Source organism: Gymnogyps californianus, chromosome 4 (genome assembly GCF_018139145.2).
Source record: "Gymnogyps californianus isolate 813 chromosome 4, ASM1813914v2, whole genome shotgun sequence".
NCBI lineage: Eukaryota > Metazoa > Chordata > Aves > Accipitriformes > Cathartidae > Gymnogyps > Gymnogyps californianus.
This window is the reverse complement of record NC_059474.1, coordinates 10,129,863-10,136,804: the sequence shown is the minus strand read 5'-3', so window position 1 is coordinate 10,136,804 and position 6,942 is coordinate 10,129,863.

Sequence of the window (6,942 nt, the reverse complement as noted above, 5' to 3'; positions counted from 1 at the left end):
GAGATGGGTGTATTCTCCAAATTCTTTTATTTCTTGGTGACTAAATTAGAAACAGGCTGGAACAAAGAAGAGATATTTCATTACATGACTGCAAATACATGGTATATAAAACCGTTACATCGTGTGCTTCAGTAAAATAACTTGCTGCTGTAAGAAGTACTCTACACTAAAGACTTACTTGAAAATCCTGCACTTCTCGAAGAAGGGTCACCTCTCTACATTTCAAGCAATTTTATTTGCTTCAAAGTGCAGAAGAAAAAAAGTGGAAAATGTCTTTATTTAAGAGTATGTGGTAGCCGGATGCATCATAGATAAAAATAGTGGTTAATAACTCGAATCCAGAAGGGGCAGCAGATTCAGCCTGAATTAATTCAGAAGCTTTGTCAAAGAGAGCAGTTCATTTTTGGCAGCTTGAAAGCTTAGAAAGCTGGTAGGGGAAGGGCTGCCAGAAATGTGTTTCTTGGAAGAAGACTTTCTACTGAGGATACCTTTTAGAAATCAATCTAACCTGGGTTACCCCTTGGATGTTACTTGCTGCTTGTGCTCTAGCTTAGGATGTGCAGGGTCTAGGTTGAGTTTCTTTTTCTGCCCAATATCCTGTGTGATTCTGACCATTTATTTAACCTCCTTGGGCTCAGTTTTCCTTGTATAAAATGGAAATAAAAAACACTGTGCAAATCTTCCTTCTGAGCCTCTCTGGCATGGTATCTTACTGTTTCCAGAATAAATTGCTGAAGATTGTGAGGACCATATAAATCTGATATATAAAGTAGGTTGATCTGTAAAAAAAGCTGCCGTAGTTGAACAAAACCATCATTTTCTCCTACAAAACACAACAGTAACATCACGTAAAGCCAAAGGAGATGCAGCACTTTCCACTCCGTAAGACACTGGTCTGCCTATAACTCAAGGAAATAGATCTGTCTGAGTTCATGCTGAGCATGTTCTTAGCAGTTAAAGTAAAATCTTCTTCCCCTCCCAGGTTTTAAAATGTGACCCTGTTTTCTGGAGAATATCATTGACCATTTTTTTAAGTAAGTTCTGCATAAAATTGGCAAAAGCTCCTGCTGTTGCTGTTAAACTGCAAGAAGTCTCATCTGTTTTGCCTAGTTAACTTGGGTAAGTTTTTACAGCATTTTCCTCCTGTTATCCTTGGAGGTCTGGTACAATGAAGGTTTTGTCTAACTCCAGCTGTAATTATTGGTAAGAACAGAAAGAAGAGGGCAAGTAGAGGAGAGATGAGAAGGACATCCCTCAGGGCACGTCGCAATCTGCTTGTGACGTTTAGGATGCAGTGTCAAATAGCCGCCTGTTGTGGAGACCAGAAGGGCTTTTGTGCTTTGGTGGAGAAACCCGAACATTTGGGTTCAGCTGTGGGCCAAGGCAGGATTGGGTTTGGATTTGCTTGCTGCCTCATATGAAAAAGCCTAATCTGAGAGAAGAGGAAGAGGAAGAGGAAGAAGGTGGTGATATGAAAGCTGCCATGTCCTGTGCCAGAAGAAATAAAGAGAGAAGAAGCTATTTCTGCCTGGCCAAGCAGAGAAGTGAAGCAGCAGTCGGAGCTGGGTCCCCAGCACTCGTTGGGCCAGGAGTGCGAAGTGGGCTTGGACGTGATGAGGAGCAATGAAGGAAACACCACAGCTGTGGAAGACGTACCCCAAAAAAAGGCTGAGAAACCGGTGACCTCACAAGGCTGCAGGTCCCAAAAGAGCCGGGAGGTGGGCCAGGGAGAGCAGGTGAGTGTCCTGGGAGTGAGTGTCACGGGAGGGGAGGTAGCGACGGGAAGGAAGAAAGGAAGACGTGGCTTTTTGGAGATGTTTCTGGGACTTCAGTTGTGGTGAGGGTCTCCTGAAGAGAAGCCAGCAAGCTTTCAGCAGCCGAGAGGGGAAGCGGTGAGGGTGGGGAAGCAGAAACCAGGAGAAGACGGCACAGAAAATGCAGCTCATGGAAAACAGAAGAACAAAAGGCAAAGAGGACAAGGAAAAATGTCAAGTCTTTGAGCCACCTCTTCTTTCACTTTATTAGGCCCATGTGCAAAATCAGCCCATGGGGTTGGGGGTCTATGCACTACAGTTAAGTGTAGTGGTAATCTCAAAATGCCCCACTGCAAGACATGAGCTCATCCATGTCCCCTCTGCACAAGGGATGAAACCTTTTTCTTAAAAAAAAAAAATTGAAGCATTTTCTTAAAAATTAACGCCTAGGGTACATGCAAATTACTGTAACCTCCTGTTCTTTCTCAGCAAGTCCAGCCTCAGAGTAACCATGGCAACACCAAGCACCCATTTTCTCTTTTTTTCCCCCCAGTTGTAACCACTGTTGGGGAAGTTAGTCCTGGCTTTGCCGCAGCACTGGGGAGGCTGTGCGTGGCTGCACGTGTCTTCAAGCTCAGGCCTTTGGCTGAAAAACGTAAACATCTGTAAATAAAAAGGTTATTTTCCCCATGAACTTACCTTGTTCATATAAAGGAGTTCTGCTTTTCCCAATAACGATGCTAATTAATGGTTTTCACTTCATTCCCATTGTCACACGCAATCACTTCCCAAAGCCCGAGGCCCTGTGGTGCCTTCATCATCTTGAGATGCAGGTGAGCTTCTTTTCCCAGACCCTCAGCCAGCACCAGAGACAGATGTTTATATTTTTTCATTTGCTTCACTCTCTGTGGATCATTTGATTTTCTCAGCCTGAGGCAGCCTGCAAGAGTCAAAGTAGTAAATGAACCTGCCAGCTTTATGGTTTGTAGCCATCCTGCACGGCTGCTGAATTGCTCTGTGTGGCTACGTCTTTCCTCTGAGGCTCACGGAGATACGGAGGGACCACCAACAGGCACACAGCCCTGGTACAGCAGCTGGTGACAGCGTCTCCTGGCTTTATCTCCATGAGATTGTGTCCTGAGTCCTGAAGTCCTGTTTGCCTCCATCCATGACGGGAAATTGTGCATCGGGTTTTGCCGGTCCTTACTGATGCCACATGTGGCCGCTGGCACCAGGAGGCATTGCCTCCCTCCTTCGGCAGCTGGCAGCGCTGAGCGCTGATGGCTGCGTGATGTGAGCTCCCGGGGTGGACAGTGAGTCATTCACCTGCAGCGAAAGCAGTAAGCAGGGAAAAGCTGGATTTCCACTCCAGGTGTGGCATCTCCACCTTTGACCCAGGTGGCTTTTCTGTCTTGTCAAGACCAAGCACGGAGGAAAACGTCTTTTCAGTGTCAGGAGTGTTCTCAATATGTTTCACCTTTAGCAAAAGCATCCTGCTACCTGCAAGCTGAAGTGATGCTTATTCTTACAGCATCCCTGTATCACCTTTAGAAATAAAGGTACATACAAATATCACAGATAGCTGACAAGCTGAAGACAATTAATGCTCGCTTTCTCTGACCCCCAGTCGCACAATCTCTGCTGACCTTCTGCCGTTTTTTCTGGCTTCCCTCTCACCATGATCCCCAGTAGTGTGTTTTGCTGTGAAAATATTACAAAGTACAGCTCAGTTCATGAGAAACACAACGCAGTCAGGGGCACATGGAGCTGTCACGTCACTGCAGGCTGCAACACTCCCCCAGCACGGTGGCATCTCCCCCAGCTCTGCCATCCCTTTTGCACAGGATGGCTCTTGCAAAATTCCCCGGTAATTAGATAAAACAAGCAGGATCCCCTTGGTTTGCAGCAGGACAAATGCTACGAGACTGATCTGTGCCACAGGTGCCTTCCCAGGCCTTCACTTTGCCTTATTTATGGCGGTGTGTTGGAAGGGATCTCTGGGGTGGCCAAAACATCACGGAGACATTGCAGCCGACCCTTTGGCAGCCAGCAGAGCTATTCCATGTGCACAGAGCGAGGGTGGATGACAACCGGGCTGCTTGGATAAGGTGTGATTAAAGGAAGATAGAAACAACAGCCTGACTTCATTCTACGGCTTTGTAAGTCTATGTGTTACTCACCTATTTTTTTCTACAGGGATTGCTACTGCTTTTCTGCTTTGTCTTTAATGAATAAACCCTTTCTATGAGAAGCTGCATGCATGCATTACCATGTTGTCCATTAACAGCCTTAGATTTGCAGGCTATGAGGCCATTCCTTTCCACAGTGACATCAGCCAGTGGAGGATGTGATTTATTTTAGCACAGTGTAACTCCTTGTAATCGAAATTACGTTGCTGCGACAGCCACGGGCTCCCTCCACAGTGCAGAACATTTTGACGCAGTGCAAAGACTCCTCCTTGCGATAACAAAAGAGACGTTGAGAGGCATGCTCGACAGACCTCCATCGCCGGTATTAACACAAGTCTTGGAAACAACGTCCCGGGCCTGGGAACTGAGAACTGTGCACCCGACCGCGCTCACCCCCCTGACCCCACTGTGCTCAGGGCTGTGGAGTCAAGGCTGACAGCCGCAAGCATCGGCCCATGTCAATATGCATCCACCTGGGTACCATTACCTACCATAAACAACAGATTGAGAGCGCTTTGGAGAAGGTCAATGCCTTTTTCATTTCCCTGCAAAGCATCCTGCTCTCCTCTGGACACTGCATAAAGCCGCTCTGCTGTTTCCAAGGTGATGCCTGGAGGTGAAGCCTGTTATATATTCTCTTGCAGGTAGCAGCAGCTGTAGCTGAGAGATGCCCTTGGATGGGCCATTGTTTGAAAGGAGGTAGAAAAAAGACGGAAAGAAAAGATCTATTTGTAATCATTTTTTAAAGACCAGTAAGAAAAAAAGACAAATTAGGGCATTTATTTTATGAGATGGTGAGTGTTTTCTAATGCAGTTCAAGTCCTTGCACCTGGGAATGAGCATTGTACCTACATTGTAAACAACAAAATTAATCATTTGATCCTCATTTAGCTCTGTCCTCTAAGGTGATGGTTACAAATGTTGTTCGTGCCTAATATTAAGTCTTGAGTTGCCTGAGGAAGACTCTGATTTTAAGGTTTCTCACTTTATAAATCAAGAGGTGTATGCTCCTTTCCGTGGGCTCCTTAGAGGAAGGGCTTGCTGTGGATGCAGCACTTGGCCCCTCGCTGCCTCTGGGACCTCCTGAAATCTTGGGGAACATTTTCTAAACCTTAAAACATCTTTCTGGAATTTCTTCTCCAGAGTTTTGCCACAAGCCAAAAAGCACATTTATTTTAAGCTTGATTTACCCTCACTGGAGTCTTTCTGCTGACCTCCTTCAGCTCGAAATTTCATAACATCCTGTGGTTTTGCAAGCAGTGGATGCTTAGTTTAATAGATACATTTCAGTCAGCGTCCTAAGAAAACAAACAGAAAGCTGACCCCAGAAGATGCTTGTCTCCTTTTGTTTTCCTTCTGGTAATTCCATCGGGAAACTGTAAGCATATACTGTACGCACTTGCATGTAACGGGCATTTCTTTAAAACATTAAAATCTAGTCTTGCAGGGTAGTCTTTGATGTCCAGCTAGGTCAGACCAATACCTCATCTGGGCTGCCGTCTGCCTCCAAGCAATCAATGCCAGACGTTTTAAAGAAAAATTGATAAAAGCAGCCCCGGGCCTCAAACACGGGCAGTTTGTAGGACACCTTTTCCCAGAGCAGTTTTGCCCAGTCCCACAGAGTTCAAGATGAAATTAAAGGCTGGGAGACGGTAAGCAGCAGTACAGCACGGATGCTTGAATTGCTGTCATCAGCCCATTGAAATGTGCTGGAGGTCGGAACAAGGCAAGGTCAGCCCCAGCCTGACCAAGAAACTCCTGAAGTCCGGAAAACTGGGAAGGAGGAGGATGGATGGAGATGAAGAGAGCTCTGGTCATCTCCCCTCCTCCCTCCAGCCCTCACCAGGAGTGTAACACAGTTGTGGTCATGCAACTGAGCACTCACTGAGCTGGAGGTCTTCTCAACCGCAGCCTCTGATGCAATGGAGACTTGTGGAGTCCGGACTAGTGTCTGTGGTTGTTGGGGCAGCAAAAGGAATAAGTAAGCCATCCACCACAGGAGCATTTTGTTTTGATGTTAAAATGCAATAGACAACAAACGTATTCGTGTCTCTGTGAGCTGGGTTGTTTATTCCCCTCCTTCTCAGGCATGAACCCACGGGAGCACCACCGTTCCCAAGGCAGGATTTGCGTTGTAGCGAGAAGACCAGGGGGACTCTCCTGCTTTGCAGGCAAGATGCAGAGCATGACCGATATCGCAAGGGAGAGACCCCGGGGCAAATTTAGCAGCTCACGATTACCTCTGTTAGCACTGCTTAGCCTGGCACAGAGTGGAGACGGTGTGGCAGGGCTTGGCTGCCCCTCTCCAGCTCAGGGCTGGCCCCATCCAGGCTCTCGCCGCAGCAGGATGGCAACCACGCAAGAGCTGCTGGCGGCTGCGGCACGGTGCCTGAGCATCAGTGTAGGGTGCTGTGAAACCTCTGCCTCTACATCCAGCGGCACAGCACTGCATTAGGTCACGTATTTGTTATTCGTACCCAGAGAAATCGGGGTGTGGTGTGGTAGGGAAATAGTGGAAGTTTATTTTCCATGGAAAACTATGAAAGCCACGTGCAAAATCAAAACCATACTGACCCCTGCGCTGTGCAAATCCTAGGCTTACAGCAGCTCTGCTTTCTGGCTACGTAAGACTATGCATATTTATTTGCCGTGCTGAGTTCCAGGCAGCACCATGCTACATCCAGAGGGAACAATATGCGTCTGAATTAGGGTACAAGCATCAGTTCAGCAGCATTTTGTGTATATAGTCACTGGCAGATTACAGACTTCTTATGCATTCGTTCTAACAGGCGCAGGGAGCACCGGGGAGCACCAAAGCTGTTTTGAAATAAATCTCTCTTGATGCTTACGTCTGTTCATGAAAGTTAGGGCCTTTTAATCTGCCTCTGACGTACTGAACTTCTGCAACATGCTTGTTGTTATTGATTTATAATTCTTCGAAGTGCATTCAGGGCTTGCAACAAGGTGCAAGGCAGACAAGGGCAAAGGGAAAGAGGCTG